The 19,464-nt window shown below is 37.4% G+C and overlaps 1 long non-coding RNA gene across 1 annotated transcript in view; it reads right to left on the minus strand.

The window, feature by feature from the left end:
• Positions 1–1,406: 1,406 nt before the first annotated feature.
• LOC136791140 (uncharacterized) overlaps positions 1,407–19,464 on the minus strand; it is a 29,843-nt gene continuing 11,785 nt past the window's right edge. The window contains exons 2-5 of the long non-coding RNA XR_010832498.1: positions 18,738–18,822; positions 15,486–15,647; positions 8,383–8,499; positions 1,407–5,024 (exon numbers count right to left, since the gene is read on the minus strand). This is a non-coding gene — a long non-coding RNA (uncharacterized lncRNA). The remainder of the gene's footprint in view (positions 5,025–8,382; positions 8,500–15,485; positions 15,648–18,737; positions 18,823–19,464) is intronic.

Genomic DNA, 19,464 nt, shown 5'->3' on the forward strand with positions numbered 1-19,464 from the left:
AGCAGTGTTTTACATAAATCTGGATAGAGAGAACACATTGGCTTCATCCAGCAGTCAGAAGTTTCTAGAGCAGCTATTTTCACTTTTTCCCCAGCTCCTGCCCCCCCCTTCTCAGCACTATTATTAATAACAGACATGATTTGACTATCCCACCCCTTACTTCACCGTCCCTCCTCTAGCAATGAGACGAGAGACAGTGGTAAAAGGCAGAGGGAGAATTTTCTTGTTTCTGGTTTCCTGTGCTTGATGGTTTGAGATTCAGGGCAACATAAGCAAAAAAATAAATAAATAAATTTAAAAAAATAAATAAAGACTGTAATTAAGACGAGTTGCTGCGGTACATGTCAGGCAGAGCATGATGCAAGTTATCTTCTAGCTGGTTTGGATACACCAATGGATTGTTTTTCTCAATATGAATAAGTCTATACAACAGTAAACATTTCCTGTTTCATTGCAGACCTATGTGCTTTACAGTCCTACTGACTATACTGGGGTTAGACAGAGTTTAAAGACAGCAATTTGGGCACAAGCATGGTATTAATTACAACAGCTTTTGGCAGCTCTAGTGTTGCTGCTGCCTGACAAGAACTATTTGAGCAAGCTTCATTATTACATAAATCACTGAGTAGGTGTTTGATGCTGCAATATCTATGCGGAAATATGTTAGCTTTTACTCTGTCCAATTTTTCTTCCATGCCATTTTTTTCCTTTGAAATTTGGAAGAATAGAAACTATATTTCACAAATTGCTTTCCAAGCTGGAAGATCCAAGTGCCCCTGTTTTTATATTTTATTTTTTAAAATGAGATTTAATTTTCCTCTGAAAACCTGGATTTAAAGCGATGAGTATACTGAATTCCTGGAAACCATACCCTGTAGTGGAATTATTATTCTAAAAGATGTGTCTTATTACTTCTTAAACCCAGAATTCAAGTCATGGGAACCAGGTCCTCGGTGAGATTTTGAAATGCTTGGGATGCATGCAATGCCCATCAATTTCAAATACTTTCTATAGTCTGCTGTGAGGCTGGTATTATACTAGTGACCTCCTGTGACCATTCAGGGTAATGGAAAAATTAGACCTACCTGGGAACAAAAGGTACAATATTTCTCCAAGGTTCCTTCAGTTAATTTGAGAGATCTTGGAATGCCATGGGGAAAGTTTCCTTCTAGACACCTGCTTAGAAGTATAGGGAAAAAATAAAAGTGCAGTTGGTGAAAATTGAACTCACTTTGCACTTCAACACTGTCATCAATGATGGCATAAGAAACAGTGAATTCTAGTAATGTTGGTATTACCAGCATCTGTACATACACAAAAGATCATCAAAAACATAACAGTACTCTTGGGATAGGACTAGAGACAACAGAGCAGTACATATGCTTCCATTTATACCAAGCGTTCATTTCTGGAGGCAGCTTCAGATTTAGCATAATTGTAATTTTAATTCAATATATGAGCATTTGTGCTGATGAATAAGGAATCTGGTAGACCAACCTTTCTCTCTAGCGTAGTATAATGTAGATATGGATAATTCCATACTTTGCACCACAACAGGCTGAAAAGTTCAACTCTTTACTACAAAAGTATGAATTTAATTATCTTTGGATTCTACTTGTTTTCATTTGTAGTTTGTTTCTTCACTATTGTCATGTCCTGATTATATATTAGCTGTTATTATAGAAGATGGATTAAAAAGTACACTTTCTTTTGTTCTCAGTAGACAGTTTCATAAGACTGTTTAAGTCCTCTGAAATGAAAATGCCTAATTTCACCCTCAAGCAGAGCAAATGGATTATTTTTTTTTCAACAGGGATTACAAAAACATTATCTGACACTCGGCCTATATACTGAGGGTCAAGGAATTTTCAGAGTAGTCAGATTTGTTGGGGCAGCCCTTATAATATTATAGTATTTTGAACTTCTTGTTATATAGCTTACTGCAGTAAGCATTGTTGTCATCTGAAAAGTGGTGCCTTGAACAGCAAGGTTTCATTTGAAAGTAAGGAAATCTGCATAAAAACAAATGACTTCCTGCAGTAGGAATTCCCAGGAAAATAAATCATCTGTCATTGCAGAATATAAATAAGAACAAGGAAAGGGTGAAAAGAAAGACAGCCAAGCTACTATGCACAAAATAAGTTAAAATGACCTTCCCACTTTGCCGATATTTGGCTCTGTGATTTAGAGGCCATGTAGCTCTTCTACAGCTGACCTTGAGCTACAACTGCTGCAGGAGCCCAACTGTCCTCCAGCTTGAGGGTCTTGCACACTTGGGTGTTTTCATTATACAGCCACTCTACAGAATTCAGAACTGCAATTTGAGAGGAAGAAAAGGTATAGTCTGAGGTATACAGAATCCCCTCCTCTTCCACTGCCTCTTTTTTTTTTTTTTTTTTTTTTTGATGTGTCCCTGTAGCTACCCTGTGTCTCATTTACTCCATTGTGTTAGACCAGCTGGCTTTCTTCCTTGGTGACAACAGGGAGTTTTAATCAGAACTGCCTGTTTTTTTTTTTTTTACTATTTTGTGGATTTCCCATTTTCTAAGAGCCTTTTATTTATTTTTTTTTTTTACACATGAGAACAGGGAGTTACATAAAACTAAGCACAGGAAATATTAAATGTATTAAATCCTATTCTTTTCAGAGTTCTTCCTCTCACTAAGGATTCACAGATGAGAGGACTCTCAAGGGTGACATTTAACATTAGGCATTTCTGTGCAAATTGCTTGGTTACCTAGTCCTTCTCTCAGATTTGCTTCTGCATTTCATCCTCACTGAATTACATGTAACAGCAAACAGCTCATAAGTATATAACATATTTCAGCAAGGAATGATACTGGCTGCTGTCAAGTCTCATTGAAAAAACGTTGAATTGGTTGTTGTAGTTTTTGCCTGTTTGTTTTTTAAAGGAAAAATCAGTTTTGTGTTTTAGTAATATAAGTAATGAAAGTTTTTAATCATTTCAGTAATGAAATACACACAATTGACTCAGTTTTGTTTTTAAAACTTTTCTGTGGATTGTACATGAGTATGAAATAATATTACAGCAGTTCACATTTTTATAATCTCATTACAGATGCAATTTTCATAAACAATTACAAATGAAATCATGTTACCACTCTGGGAATCAGTTTATATTTTCCATAAAACCACAATGACAACAGCGAACACAGAACCTTCAGTCTGCAACGACAGGGATGGACCCCAGTTAAGAGCCTAAACCAAGAGAAGTTGGTAATTAATCTGGTGTATAAACAAGTATGACTGATCTATGTGGGCTAACCGCTATATTATTATCAAATTAATGGATGTAATTTTTTTAACAATGAAAGAATAATAGATCCTCCACAGATTATGGGGATGCTATTATAGTAACTTCTTTTATATAAGACAATGCAAAGCCTTTCCAAATATCAAATTACTGGAAAAGTGCACTGGGGCAAACCCTAGAGATGAAGTAATAGTGTAAGCTAGCCAAGGTTTCCCTTTCCTAGCCTGTTTTAAGTGATGTTTTTGTCACAGATGTAACTAATGACAAATGCTGTTGGAGTGAATATGGAAAAAACTTCGCAAAAGAAATGTTATACTTTTATTTTCCTTGCCAGGCATAAATTGGTTCCATATACTGTTACCACGAACCCTGTGAATGCTCTGTTCTGTGCAGAAACATATTTTGCTGGTGTAGATAAACTGTGTTCTCATTTTTATTGCTTCTACTCAATATTAAAACTACTTTTTGTTGCTTGAACTTTTTATTAGAGGCACAGATTTTATATGACTAATATGAAGGCTTAGCTTGTACCAGTATAAAAGCTTGAGAAAATCACTTCAGCTCCCTTGTTCTTTTGGTCTACCCAGTTCTGCTTTAGTTCAAAACAGAAACGTGAGCTCTATGAACTGACTGCTACATTTCAAGAATGTATCTCTAAGACACTGGTCATTTGAGGGTGTATCCCTTCATTTGGAAGAAGGAATATAATATAATATAATATAATATAATATAATATAATATAATATAATATAATATAATAAGGAATATTGAACACAGAGAAAGAAAAATGCAACAAAACAACCAAAATTTCTCCCCTCTTGGCAAATCTCTTAAGCACATGCTTATATTGTTCAAGCAGTGTTCAGTATACATGCATGCAAGTGCTCTGTTTTAAGAAAAAGAGCTTAATGAAACCAGGGTCAGAAGCTTTTGCTTTTTTTTTTTTTTTTTTTTCATTTATGACACCCAATGGAGCCAAGATGCCTCTTTTTCTCTTTTTTTTCCCTGTGTGCTCAGAGGGTACTGCAAAACCTTGCTTCTCCCTTTTTCTTTGCCTCCAGGTCCCCTGTAATTGACTCTGACCAAGTGTTAGCAGTTACGTCCAACTCCCAGAAATTTTTCCTGAACTACGGTTATTCCTGGTGATTCATATGTCTGAGAATCTTACTGAAAAATAAACTATTGGAACTTTTAAAATAATTAACTTGGCTCTTCTAAAGCACAGCATCTTTTGAAGAGATTGCAACGAGAAATATAAGAGCCGTGGTGGGCTGGGCTGTGTGCTTGTGGAGTCCTGGCATTCGGAAGGCATTTGTCTTTATCTGCTTACACTGGGGCCAGATGCAGAAAGCCAAGGGCAACTTACCTCCCAGATGCAATGACTAACGATGTGTAAACTTATCAAAGAGATCTCCTCTTTTCCAATGAAACTGAGTCCAACATCATTTTTACTTCAGGACAGTGAAGGGGAAAGTGAAAAAAAACTAACAACGTGGATACACAGAAGGCTTGCACTCTTAACTAAACTGGTTGGTACCTTTCCAATACATCTTTTTATGTAACTTTCCTTTGCCCTCTTTCATGTGAATACAGGTATTCATTCTTGGGCGCATAGGGAGAGACGTAGGCTTTAAGATGTGTGATAATCAATAAAGATTGAAAACTCAAAAGACCTTCTGCTAAGCTTGCTGCTGACCTGCTCCAGGATGTTAGCAAGATGATAAATCTGTTTCTAGCTCCTTGTATTCACCTGGAAAATTAGGGAGTAATACATAATTAGTGTTTGTAAAGTACTCTCAAAAAATATAATTATTTCCCCATTAAGTCCCTGTGTGACTTGTTTGACTCCACAGCCCACCAGTACCCCCATGCATCCTCCTAGCTAAAGCGTTTACTTGTTAGCATTTCTGGAAGACTTATCTTGTTGCATTACTGACCAATCTTGGTCCTTTGCTTTCTCCAAGGTTTGGTATTCTCCATGCTATATTGTGTACTGGATAGTAAAAGTTGAAAATAAAGGTGGGAAGTCTTAGCTAGAACCTACATTATTCCTTCAGATGCAAAGTTCTACTGATTGAAATACTCAGAGGGGAAAAAAGGGAACCTGCACTTTAATCATGAACACAACAAATTCACTGAGGAGAAAAGAAACTTGGATTGCGAGATGTGAAGGGGAAATGCTGTTAGCATGAAGGTTTCAACTCTGCAAGCTGGTTTACATTCCTTAGGGAAAGCACTGACACCTAATTCAGAGATTGTTAATTTGACTTGCTAGCTCTCAAATTTCAGAAGTCAGGTTTGGTAACAACAGATAAAACAGAGTTGCAGTGAGTTCTTTACTGAGAATAACTCCTTTTCTTATCTCTTAGTACAAAAGTTGTTCTCTTTCACAACCTTAGCAGAGCTGAAAGTGCAAATTTGCTGTGTATAGAAGCTGGTGCAGCAAAGTGCTTTCTTAATAGCAATCTTCAGCTCCCACTCTTCCTGTGGCACTCAACACTGAGGGGAACAGCTTCCCTGGTCACTACTATCATTGAAATTGCATCTCCTACCCTAGATCTATATTATCTAGCCTAGTTCTGATTCTCCAGGAGCTTGAGCAAATCTGTTCTCAGATCTCATTCACTGCAGTATTTACAGAAATATGTATTGGTTGAAAGCAAACAAAATATGGATTCATGAGTTTTGTCTTTTATTAGTCACTTGGAGAACATCTGTGTGCATTCAGACAGACAAATCCATGCAAAATAGGCTAATATTCACATCTCTGCTTCCTTTGCCTCAATACTCCTGAGCCTTCTTTTGGCTGTGGTTGGGCGCGTGACCTCTTTGCACATGCCCTGAACTCAGTCACTTTTCCTCTCTATTTTTCTGAACATGGGAGTCAGTTTTCTTCTGCCCTGTTGACCACCAGGCTCTCTTCCTTGGGGTCATTATGTCCCAGTGATTAGACGTGATGTCTTCACTTTTCCACGAGGGAAATTCTATCGCTCCAAGTCCTTGTCCTGGGGAGAATGAAACTTCTTTTCTTCTTCTTCTTCTTGTCCGAGGCACAGCTCATTCACAGTTAGTGACTGACTCACTCAGGGATGTGCCTGCAGCTCCCCTGCTCCTCCGCCCAAAGGGCATGCGAACACCGAGAGGCAGCAGGCATGTTCGCTTGTGCTCAGGGAATCTTACATGTTGTTTCTGTTTTGTTTCCATCTTAACGGAAAAGTGAATTACAAACAGTAATAACTAAACTAAACCCTCTTCTCTTGCCAATGCAGTGAGTCACCAAGACTTTCCATAAAAATAAGATGAATAAGCATATTCTTCAGGCTTTTATAGTTTACTATGCCCGCTTTTCGCAAAAAGGGAGTTTTGACACCACTTTCAGACCTACAGTCTTCTGCTCCTAGTAAAACATCGGGGTTATTAGCATGAAGCTTTTTGCCTGTGGATGATAAAGAAGTTACGCACTTTTCAACCAAAACTGAATATTGTACATCTTGGCCTTATGAGTCAACACAGCTTTTTAACTAAGCTGCTCTGTAAGCAAGATAGCATCTGCAAGATGAAAATGAGAAACAGCTGTATCACAGAGCTTTGCAAAATAAAACTTTGTTTACACATTGTATGGATACATACTTGGTGATTCCGAGACATTTCAAAAGTTACACCAACCTCTTATAAAGGCTACCAGCTCTTTCATTAATTTCTGTGTTGGTTTAAAACAAAATGTGGTGCATGGTTCAATTGATCTGTCAATGGGATAGACACAGCATGCAGTGAAAGCCTGCATTACTGTAGAAATTCAGAAGTCCTCTCTCTGGCAAGACTTTACAGGGATTTCAGTGTACTATTTCATATCGCTGGAAAAAATGACAAGTGGAAATGTTAAGTTTCCTTAAAGGGGGTTTTCTCAGAGTAACTGTAGAACTTAATGTATCTCTCCTTCTTATAATATAGCTATTTCCCACAAACTGTGAGGTGATTGTGCTTAGTGCAATTCAAGCACTTCAGATGAATGCAGTCTGTATTCTGAACGATCTGAACAAAGGAAGGGAATCCATCAGTTTAAGGACTTAAATCATATATAACAAGTTTCTAAACTTTACATCAACACTCTGGAAATTAACAAGGAATCAGTGAAATTATGGTCCAAGCAAAAAGCATGCTCTTCACTACCAAGAGCAGTGAGCAAATTCTTTGTATGTGGTGCAACTTTTGCACTTCATGGTTGAGACACTGTTTACTTTCAGTTTCAGACAGTGTATGAAGTTGTTAATGGAGGTATGATATTAGCTGCTGTTGTTTCTGGATGCTCACTCACTATTACCTCCCCACACACTTGCTAGTTTGGTCCTATTTATTATTATGCATTGTCTGCAGTCTTTGATCCAGCTTTCTGTCCTTGTGATTTTTCTAATCCAGAAAATTTAGACTGGGAGTAGAATTTAAAAAATACAATATCAAATAGTTTGCAAAATAATTAAGACTGCTATGTAAACCAGAGAACTACGGTATGCCTATAATAAGTGTACAGAAATTCATTTTGATCTATCATGCTTAGCACAGAGGTAAGTGGGCATGTAATTAGCTCATTTATTTCATGTTTCTTCGTCTAGTAATTCTGTAAACTTTTTTTAGAAAGCAATCAATTTATTTCAGCACAATTTAATTTAAACCTAATGTATGATTTACTGCACCAGTGATTCTGTGAAGACAGAAATTCCTCCTACTCTGGCACCTCAGCTACCCTATTACCTGCCCCATTTCAGCAGGTGGGAAGCAGCTACTTGACATACTGCTCTCAAGGTCAGACTGAGCAAAACCCTACAATGACTAGCCCTTTGCTGGTGAGAGGGTGCATTAGTTGATTTAAAAGAATCACTGTGCTTCATTTTGGAAATGTCTGTTTAAACAGAAACAAATGGGAGCCTTCCATGAACTTCAGTGGGTTTCAGCTTAGATCTTGCAACGACACCAAAATATATTTTCATTTGTGAGCTGTCGTCCACACAGGCTGGTGCAGCAGTGCTCATGGACATGAGGGCAACCCAGACCTGGCTTGTTTAAAGATTGGCTTCTTTTGCCAGTAGGATGTTGTAAAGGTTTGATTGTACCTTCAAGCCTCGTGTCCATGTATAATAGCAGCAGGAAACACAGTCTATTTTGCTGGTCCTTCTGAGTGGTGACTACAGGCACAGCAGTGAAGAGAGGAGGCCATGAGGTCCATATACCTGCATAAAAGATGACATTTTACAGGTTGGGACTAGGTCCCTGTGCGTCAGTAACAGATGTGGCCAGATTTATGATGGAGGGTGTGTTAAAATTACAAGAGGGTTGAATAAATTACTCCGTTGTTCCAATAACTGAGAAACAGCAAAAGAATTGTGTTCAAGTCACATTTTTCTCCTGGTGTTTCTCATGAAATGATATAAATTATAAACTCTCCATTATGAAGTTGGTGGGTTTATCATCACCTCCATTGAAGCTCAAAATTACAAGCTAAGCCTATGAATATTAACCTTTTCTACCTGAGAGCCATGCACTTAACTATTTTTTCCTTTTCCATAAACCAGATGCTCCTTTTTATGTCAGGAAATTTATTTCTACACCAGAACAGTTCTGATTCCTCTCTGCATCTGCTGAATTTCAGAATAGGCTAATAAAGGGTTTTAGTGATACAGCAGAGTTGATCAGTGAGTTCTCAATAAAAGAGAAAAATTAATAAAATCCTTTCCTTTTCCTAAAAGTATCATAAGTAATTGACAATATTTAATATTTGGCATAAAGGTTTTATTTTCTAATGGCTGGGATTAATCAATATTTTTATTAAGATAACTCAATCTAGAATACCATATGCAGATTTTATCATTATCAAACAGCAATCATAGAATCACAGAATGGTGTGGGTAGGAAGGGACCTTAAAGACCATCTAGCTCCAACCCTCCTGCCATGGGCAGGGACAACTTCCACTAGGTCAGGCTGCCCAAAGCCTCATCCAGCCTGGCCTTGAACACCTCCAGGGATGGGATATCTACAGCTTTTCTTGGTAATCTGTTCCTGTGCCTCACTACACTTACAGTGAAGAATTTCCTCCTATTTGCAGATATATTTAAGACAAAGGCCATTTCATTTCTTTGAATATGAAAGTTTTCTTTGGAATTGATTAAATTAGATTGCAAATTGATGAAATTTCTATATATTACTCTCTCTATATATATATCATACAGATTAAAGCAAAAATTATTAATTTTATGAGATGATAAAAGAGATAGCAATCACATGAAGAACAGTGATGTCTTCCACAAAGTAAATAAAATACAAAATAAAAGCTCTTTAGAGAAACTTGCATTGGACGTTTGCTTTTCCTGCATTGTTTCTCTGAATTTAAATTCCAAACTGTAGAATACCTCCTAGCCTCCAAACTAGCCTGCACAAAATGTAGCTTCTTTCTTTTCACTGAGTACCCACATATGGACTCAGCTGTTTCTCCAAAACCAAATTTACAACTACTCATTCAGGAAGCTTAACCCTAGAAATAGCTTTCTGTAGCCCTCTTCTTCCTTACTTTATTGTTGTATGTAATTGTCAGCTGTAGGCAACAGAATGACCAAATTTATGAATAATTTCATAGTAAGAAAGTATAATAGATAATTCTTTCATGTGCCTAATAGTTACAGTCATGCTTCTCTCCACTCTCCTTCTGTACCTGACTATGGGCTGTTCAAAACCTAATCCAGGGCGGCTGGATCCCCAACTCAATTTAATAGAATTGATGCAAAATATCTACACAAATGAAGCATGAAAATTATTGTAGTTTCTCATGTTGTATTTCAGGGATGTGCTGCCAGCTTTTGTGAGACATTAAATAACAATGATTTTAGAAAGTGTTAGCATTATGCTTCAAAGAAGTCCTCAGGGCTGAACAATTTTTAGGTTCCTTCTAGTTATCATAAGTTTTTGTCAATGCTAAATATGTCATAAATCAGGTTTTGCCTCATTTTAGGTGAGGCAGAAAGTGTTTACTTCAACAGGTGAAACCAAATGTTTCAAGGACATACCAAAGAACTGTTTCTGATTTATAAAAAGGAAGAAGGGCGTTATGAAAATTAACTTTGAGATGTACTTGATAATTTGCAAAATCTACTAGTTTTAACATTATGTCAGCAATTTTTGACAGAACTGCTATTGGAGGGCTGTTATGACATTTTTTTGACATATTAACTCAGCATATTGTCATGTATTCTGAATAAAGAATATTTTCATTTGGCTTTACTGACAACCTAAGCAGGAATGATAATGAAAAAATGAATTTTCCTTTTTTTTTTTTTTTAAGTTGAAGTTAAAAATGATTTGTAAATTAAAACTTTCAATAGATGCTCTTTGAAATGTTAATAGTTTTATCTTTGTGTTCTCAAAAGCTGAAAAGCTGACAGTTTAGTTAAACATTATACTCAGACTAACTCCAAATATAATAAATTTTGAATTTAGGACAGGATAGCTAAATGGCTCTTAAAGCAATGATTTTATATCAATGTCTTAAATATGAAAAAGCAAATAAAATCTGATTGGCTTATTGCAGGCCAATGTTATATATGCTCCAGTGACATTTCACAAACCTCTCAGGACCTATAGTTTTTAAACTGGTACTTTAAATACTACTAATCATCAAACACGACTTAATTAAATTTTTGTTTATTTTTTTAAATACCTGAGGGCTTTAAGCTGCACCTTTTTGGTTACACCAACATGAAATAATAAAAAGTAGCTTCTATTGAAATGTAATGTTAATACGCACAGAAGTTTTTAATGCCTATATTGCCTATATCAGGCTTACCTGATCATTTTGTTGAACAAATCATACAGCAAGTCTAGCTGCTAAAATTGCTGTGCTTGATTTGATTTTCTTGAAGTCCAGTCTTAGGCAATAAACCAAGAAGAAATTAAAAGCAAAAGAGAACTTTAAATGCTAAATGATCCCTGAACTTACAATTAAGAAGATGGTTACTCTACAGAAACAGGAAATGAACTGAGCAAAGAAAACACAAGTTCTGTATACACAGCTGCCTCTCTAAAATCCAGAAAAATCTGTTTTAATATTGTATTATTTACGGAGAGAGATAGCTAATTGAAAAACCTTATAATGAGAGCAATTAGCTGCTATAGCAACAGAACTAAAATTAAATAACAATTTATTTTACTGATGGAAATTATTTAAAAATCCATCGGTGATGATTAATCTGTGCTTGATTTTCCTGATATTCATTAATAAAAGAGATTTCCTTTCCAGTCTGCCAATAGTCACGTATACCATGCGTATTAATTTAGTGAATATATCATATTGGAATAAAAATAGTTGAAATAACAGTGGAAAAAAAATTATCTATGTTGCTTGGAAAGCTTTTGACTGGACAGTATAGCAAGACCATCTTCTCAGTGAGATAGGTTCTACCAACCTGTTTTGAAATCCATTTTTACACTTCATCTTTCTGGAAATACTGTGATATTGTTATAGAGAATTTTTGTAATTTCAACTATCCATGACCCTTCTTCTGGTTACCCTAAGAATCACACATAGACCTTATAATATTTTTCCCCTCAAGGTGTTGAAAGTTATATATGGCTTGTCCAATTTTTGAGACAACAGATCAGAAGTCTATACGTGCCTGTTCTAATCTGCTTTGCACTGGTGGCAACTTTCAGGATGATGATGCATTGGTACAGAAATGCAATTAAATACCTGAGGCTGAACAGCACAAGCAATGTGACATGAGACGGTTTAGATGCAGAATATAATGCATCGAAATGGGGGGAATAGTATCTGAGAAAAACCAGCCAGTACCAATCATGCAGAATACAGCACGAATGCAGAATTACCTGTGGAGGTTCCCAAACATGGCTTTTCTCAAGAATGGTGATGCCAAAGCTGAAAACTGCTGCTTTTCAGCAAAGCTAATTAGCTTGCAAGGAGCATCACAAACATGCATCGTGACCATTTCTGTTAATCTTCAGCTTGGAGGTCTCTGACTATCTTTCTCTTGTGAGGAGAGGCCATGCATGCATAGTACACAGAGCCCATGGAATTAGGGTGTTGGGAGAGAAAAAGAAAAAGCAGTAGCCGAAGTTAATATTAAAAGGTTCTCACGTCCACCTGATTCACATTTCACAACTGCAATATAACTTAAAAAATCACAAAGCCTGGGCCACATTTCAGCCTGTGCTGGTGGATCACAGTGCCACTCCAAACATCTGCACTGGGATAATGCTAATGCTGTGCTGCTGGCATGCTCCTCTAGCCTTTGTCTTTGGCTCCATCCTCAGCTGGCGTGCTGGAGCCTGGAAGGTGTTCTCCAGAGAGCAGTCTGCAGCTGTCTGACAGAGATCCTATTCCAAGGCAATTTTCTTTCAACAGGAAGAGGCTTTGAGAATACCTTATGCATCTTCAACCTTTTACTTGGCATAAAGATACTTGGAAGAGACGATATTACTCAGCCACCCTAATAGTACTATTTCCCTTCATACTGTACTAAAGGGTAATGTTTTAGCACTGACATGGAAGGGTGATTGATGTATATTGAACTGCCAGTGCTATTTCTGCTGCAGTTTTCTCTCTAAATCTCCTTTCCAGGTGTTGCCTCTTGCCATAAATTGACAGATCTGAAGAGATTATAGCACGGAGTGCAGAGACCAAAGGATATCCTAGATGAAGGACATCCTAGGTGCCATTTACCTATGTATAACTATGAAATTCATTACTGGAAAGTGGAATTTTTTATCTATTTCTGCTGCAACGATGATTATATACAGAACAAAAATCAAGAAAGGACATAATATAAATCACAGATTACTTGAGCAGCTCCTCTAGCAGTTTTCTATTTTCTCTTCCACATTAAGAGGAAATATTGTAGAGTAAATAAATTACCAAGAGGCTTAAAAACAATCAATCAATTATATGGCTAGACTGGAGGGCAAAGGAATGGGTACACCCACACCACACAATGCAACATTATACAGAGACCCCCAATTAGGGGCAATCAAGCCAATGGGACATTTAATTACTTCACTAAAATATTTTGCCTAATAGAGTTTATTTACAGGTACAGCTTGCTTTTAAAAATAGACTAGTTATCGTTCTTAGCTTTATAGAAAAAACACTTGGCAGCGATTGGCTGAGCTCTTCCCTCTCCTCCACAACTTTAATTCCTGTGTTTTCCTGTTGCAGTGCCCAAGACCATTCCCTTACTCCTTAAGCTGCTATTTCATAGAGATGCTATCCCTGGTAAATCAAACAGATTACAAAAATAATATATACATCTTTTGCATGTCCTTAACAGGATCTGTTTACTGTTACTTAAGAAGCAACAAAAGCACGGGCACATTTGTATAAAATGAAAAAAAAAAAAATCAAAGTTCTTCTTTCTAGAGTGAATAACACCAACTTATCCCTTATGTATTCCTATGAAGGGAATTATTAAAGATTGGACTTTAGCATATCTAGCCACAGTAATGTATCCACCTTTCCATTGTTTTTCTCAAATGCTCCTGTTCTGATGTGCTTCTAGTGAAACAAGAATAAAGCATTTCCTCTGAATTCTGTACATTTCTCCAGGTACTTAAACTTTAGAAACTGCAGCAACCGCATAACTTCTACCAAGCAGCAGCAAGTCACCCAAACATCCCTACTTCATTTTGACTAGGTGACTCTATACAATCTAGGTCTGAAACAAGTCCTTAATGTCACACTGAAAATGAAGCCAGTAATTTCGATGTATATCTGAGGCCTTTGATACAAAATGCATTAATTAATCTGATTAAATACTAATTAACTTGTTACATCTTTAATTAAGGTGTGTGAAAAAGGTGTATGAAAAAGATGTGCCTTGTTTAAGTTTAATGTTAATATTAGCTATGTTGCAAAAAAAGACATCTTATTAGCTATTTCCTGTCTTCAGACAATGCACTTGTGAAGAATCCCTCTGCATATCCCATGAACAAGGGCTGAGTTACAGAAGCATTTCTGTGCATATACTTTTCAAAGCAGTTTTCCACATTTTGTTTGCTGATAATCCGAACCAAATATCACATGGCCTTTCAGACAGGTTTTTTTTTGTTGTTCTGTTTTGTTTTGTTTTCTTTTCTTTTTTTCCCCTCCTTGCCACCACTGTGGGGCTCATTCAAGGAAGTAAAAGCAAAACTCTGTTATGCAGCTGGCCTTGCACCTGCTCCCTTCCTATAGCGTTTCCTTCTGAGAGAGGCAACGTTACATGTGCCTGGCTTTGGCATCAAGTCCAGGAGGAGAAGTCCAGATACAGCTTTTCTGGAAATCTCTTCAGGGCAGACTGAACAAGCTGGGCTAAAAAATGTTACGAAAGATGTTTTTTCCATCTGAAGAGAATGAACAAAGCATCTTACTCCGAAATATTACGTTTGGAGGCTGAAACTCGAAATATTATTGAATGGTGTGTAGTGGGAGTAGCAATATTTAGGCCTTCAGCCTATTTTGGGATAATGGTCTCTGAAAAGAATAGGCTGAGAGCTTTGACTCGATGCTATAGGTTGCCAAGGAGCACCCTTCCATGCCAGTAGGCTGTGATGGATTTTGCATTACATTCACAGCACTGCTGGGACAGACACCATGCTGCTGGCCAGGACAGGGATTTCTGCCCATATCACTTGAGAAATTCATCAAGTTGCAAAATGCCTCCAAGCATGCCAGCATTATAAAGTATTCAATTTCCCTGCCTCATTGGCTCCCCCTTTCCTTCCTGAAATCCTATTTAATCTCCAGGAACAGGAACATATGCATCCCGTATGTATCTGAATTTCCAGCTGCTCCTAATGTGCTTTCTGTGCAACAGTCCTGGAAACGAAGACATCCTGGAGACAGAGATCCAACACTGCTCCTGGCCATTCTCAGATTTTCTTTCCACCTTGTTCCCCATAAACAAACAAAATAATAGATGCTAATTTTCAGGGAAGATGGCCTCTTTATCTTTTGTAGGCGGAACTACAGATAAAAATGCTTTGGCCACAGCGGAGAGAAATGAGTGCACCATCAAGTGCTGTGGCTATCTACATTTCCCCCTGTTCCATGTTACCTCCTTTTACTTTTGTCACCAGCTGCTTTGTCTAGGTAGGTACCCTCTGCTGGAGCAGCCTTTTTCAGCTCTGTGGGGATGCTGAGCAACCCAGGAGCCATAACCTGTAACCAAAACACACCTCACCCTGAAGAGCCAGGCTTTATCCTGGTGTAGAGGACACACTGCTGTGAACAGTAGCATTTGCTTTCCAAGAACGGAAGAAACTTCGAAGGCCATGGGAACATCCCACACAAGACTGCGGTAGATAGTTGTTGGTTTGGGACTGCTTTTATGACACACTCTAAAAGAAAATAGCATCAGTGAGAAATGCGACACTTAGATATGGTGCACCAAAGAGCAATTTATGACCCCCGTGAAAAATAAAACTGCCTTTTTGGTGAACAGTGTGTTCTTCACATCAACAGCGAGTCGTTTGATAGAGCGTCTTATGGTGCCTGTATAGCTCTTGCTGCCTTGTTGCCTTTCCAGTTTTCCCACCCCTTTCATAAAGGAAGGTAAAGATATAGCAAACAGAAGCTCTCTTTCTGCCCATCCTGTCAATTCAAGACATGCCATTTTACTGGGTAATAGGAAGTATCATTTCAAAGCCCTATATTGGGAGAATTTATAAAGATAGTTTCAAGATGACAGAAAGGCATTTAGTTATTTAAACCAGATGAAATTTAAAAAATTTGCTCAACTGTAGCTGCATACTTCATGCCAGTTTTTCTTACCCAGTGGTAATAGGAAGGAGAAAATAATTGCCAGGCATCATCCATCATACGCTTAGGGTAGTTTAGTACTCGTTTATGTGTAACTTCAGAGCTGCTCTGGATGCGTGATTGTTCTGACAGGCACGTGGCTTGCTCTTTTTGTCAGCGGAGCTACTAGAAATAACTTTTTTATTTTACCACCTGGGCAAAGTTTACCATGGACATAAACAAAACTTATTCAAGGACCTTTTTAGTGCTTTGTTAGATCCAGCAAGCCAAAAGGCTGTTATTGGTGAGAAACGGGGAAGTTGAAAGAGCATTATTTACAAGAAAAGCCCCCTTGGAGGTCAGTGGCTTGAATGAAAAAAGCAGACAAGAATTGCTGGATGGGATCTGGGCCCAAGTCAGTAATGTCACACTGTATTTCATTTCAGTGATTACTGAAAGCAGGGCAACATGGACTGAGTCAGTATCTACAGGACAGCTTAATTCACTTTTGAGCCCTCTGAAAAGCCCTAACTTGACTTGCATCCATTTACTTGCTTAATTTTTGGAGATTGGGCCAGAGCTCCAATTGAGATCTTGGCACACCACATCATGCTGCTGGGATATAATAAATAAAATAATGAGGATGCAAGTCCTGAGCAAAAAACGTTTCTCATCTCACTCTGTATGTGCAAAACAAACAAACAAAAAACCAAACCAAACAAACAAAACAACAAAGCAACAACAAAACAACAACAACAACAACAAAACAGAGATAGAAGCCAAGCCTATGGAACTTATACCTACATCTTTTGCTTGCAAATTCCTTCTTCCTTCTTCTACCTTTACTAATGGCTCAAACTTTCAACTTCAGAGAGCTCTACTAATCTGTGAAACCTTCCTGTAAGATTTCTCCTATCTTCTAGGTATTCTTGATGTTTTCTCTCTTGCTACATCTGCTCAGATATGCTTCATATGATGCAATGAGAGAAGGGATGTTCAAAAAAAGGTTCAAGAAGGAAAAGCCAGTATTATGAGAAGTCTTTCAAAGAAATGCGTGGCTCATAATACGTGGAAAGAACCTGAGCAGAATTTGATTCCAGTGTGAGTGCAAGAGAAATCCTGTGACTCTGCAAGTTTGAAGCACAAATCAAACCCATAATCAGTGTCAGAAAATGGTTAAATATGAAAGATTGCTGTGAGTAATACAGAATTATAGAGTATAGTTGTTGTTGTTGTTGTTTTTTTCCACACCAAAAAAGGAATAGGATGAAAAGTTGCATGCTGTAGAACATTGGCTATAAATCTCTCACACGTAGTTGCATAAAGAAAAAAAGCAATGCTAAGAGTCAGATAGGAGGTATTAATTCTTCTTGGAGGAGACAGTGCTAGCTAGTTCTTTTTAATGCCGAACACTTCAATGAGCTCACAGTAACTATACTCCCTGTGAAACAACACACTAGATGGGCCTCAGGAAAGCAGCATTACAAATTTAACATGTTAGAAAATGAGCTTAGGAAATTTGTAACAAAAACTTGCTGGCAAATCCTGAAAATCCATCAGCCACTCCATGACCAAAAAAAAAAAAAAAAAAAAAAAAGATGTAAAGTCTCCTTGATGACTTGCAGCTTTGGGCCTGGTAACAAAGGACTGTGTTCTGAAAGATACATGAGTCTTCAAGAGATGTCTCAGAGGTATTTTCAAGTCACGCAACTAACTAACTTCCCTTAATTTTACAGGTGATAGGCATTTACTATTACTAAATTCATTTATGGGATTTTGATTGTCTCTACAGCCCATAACAATGTTAATTCCTTCCAAACCAAAATCATTTCATTTTCATTTCCCTCAAGGCCCTGGAGTCCTTTTTAGAGGAAACATCTTTTTCTTTTTTTGGCTTCTCTACAGATATCTATTATGTTAGGGCAGAGGTTTTATTGGAGAGATTAGAGATGGAAAGGACTTACTTAGTCATTTAGGACTTATTTAGTCATAGACACAGTCCTGCAGTCCAGTCCATTATTAAGTGGGTTCTCACTGTATTTTCCCATGGCACTGTCTTCTGGCACTCATATTAGTGAAGTTTCCCCAAGAGATTTACATGGTGTCCCCTTTCTCCTTTTTATCCTTTTGTCCTTTGACATTGACTGTTTGACCCTTACTCCCTTCTGCATGCATTAAGCTTTGAAAAATGCTATTTTACATATTCCACTTCACTTTTGTTTTTCCTGATGGAGATTTTAGCAGTGTAGTACTTATCCTGTGTGGACAGACCTTAAAGGGAAGACTGAGGCTTTTGGTGTTGCATATAAGAACTTACTCTTCAGATGAAACACAAGTAAATTCAGAGGGAATCACTCTGAGGTTTCCAAGATTTTTCTCTTTATTGAGGAGGGAATGCAAAAAGCCATAGAGTCCATAAAATTTGGATATTATAGTCTTACAATTATACAATGGTCTGGAATTAGTGGTAAGGAAAGAGGATCATTAGCTGATGGTTTGCAAATTATTGCTGACTGGTGACTGCTTTCCAAAATGTGGGCTACAACTGGAACATCACCCTGACCGAGTCATCATGATAGCACTGAAATGCTAGTTTTGAGCATTACGATCTATCACAATAGATAGATCAATGCTAATTTAACATTTGTCTCCACATGGATGATTAAGAACTTTTAAAGATAACTACTTACTAGTGAAGAGCATGCAGGCCTTTCAGTCTGACTCTTTTCTCTTGGTTGGATATTTTGGCAACTCCCAAAGCCTTTATTGATGGATCTGAGAATGAAAGTCCAAAAATAATCAGTTCAGAACTGAAGTCACAGTGAATGGTAACCTATTGCCCCAGTCAAGCAAACTGTTTGTCTTTTATTCTCTATTGTTTTAGAAAAGGGCTATAGTTTTCTTAAGTGTGATTTTATCATGACAGGCTATGATGATTTTAACCTGTATTTCAGACACTGAATAAATGGCCTATGATAACAGCTTAACTGATTCACTGACTTTCTCTTAGATGTTCTATTCTTTTAACTAATTTGTTAACATGCTTACCAATACAAACCTCCTTATTCCTTTGGTGGAAAGTACAAATGGTATCCAAACAAGAGACAGCAGTTCCTACCTTTCAGCTTGTTGGTTACCCTGCATAAGATTTGATTTGGATTTCAGGGTTAAATGAGGGTAAGATAACCCTTAACTCAAGAGCTTTAGTTTTGTGTTTATCAGTTAATTCTTTTCCATTAGGTTTTCAAACACGGTACGTGTTTAATTTGTTCTTTCTTTTGCATGTATGTTTTAAAAATTGCGGCCACATTTTCCTTCCAAATGATATAATTACTTCAGGATGTCTTCACTTCTTTCTTGTTATTTTTGCTGGAAACAGTGAAAATATACTTAAACTGCTCCTTGGCAGCCCTATAT

This window comes from Anser cygnoides, chromosome 6, assembly GCF_040182565.1.
Source record: "Anser cygnoides isolate HZ-2024a breed goose chromosome 6, Taihu_goose_T2T_genome, whole genome shotgun sequence".
Lineage (NCBI taxonomy): Eukaryota > Metazoa > Chordata > Aves > Anseriformes > Anatidae > Anser > Anser cygnoides.